We start from the raw sequence: 254 nt of genomic DNA, 5'->3' as shown, positions 1-254 counted from the left end.
CTGGGGCCCTTCGCCTGTATTTTTCTTGCAATATGTTATTTATTCTGTGACTTCTCTCTCTGGAAGGAAAAAAACCCCTCCCCCTCCAGCGAGCAAGCGCAGAGGAACTTCCTTAGTTTTGTCAAAGCCTCTTCCTGCTTTCGGGCTTTTATACCTTATAAGGCAGTTTTCAGTGTCAAACCTGAACCAAATCCCTTCTAGAAACGCTTCTTTTTATTTAGCAGCTGGCAGATGATGCAGAGAATGCGGTGCCG

This window comes from Eurypyga helias, unplaced genomic scaffold (assembly GCF_000690775.1).
Source record: "Eurypyga helias isolate BGI_N326 unplaced genomic scaffold, ASM69077v1 scaffold12494, whole genome shotgun sequence".
Taxonomy (NCBI): Eukaryota; Metazoa; Chordata; class Aves; order Eurypygiformes; family Eurypygidae; genus Eurypyga; species Eurypyga helias.
This window is presented reverse-complemented; position numbering follows the sequence as displayed.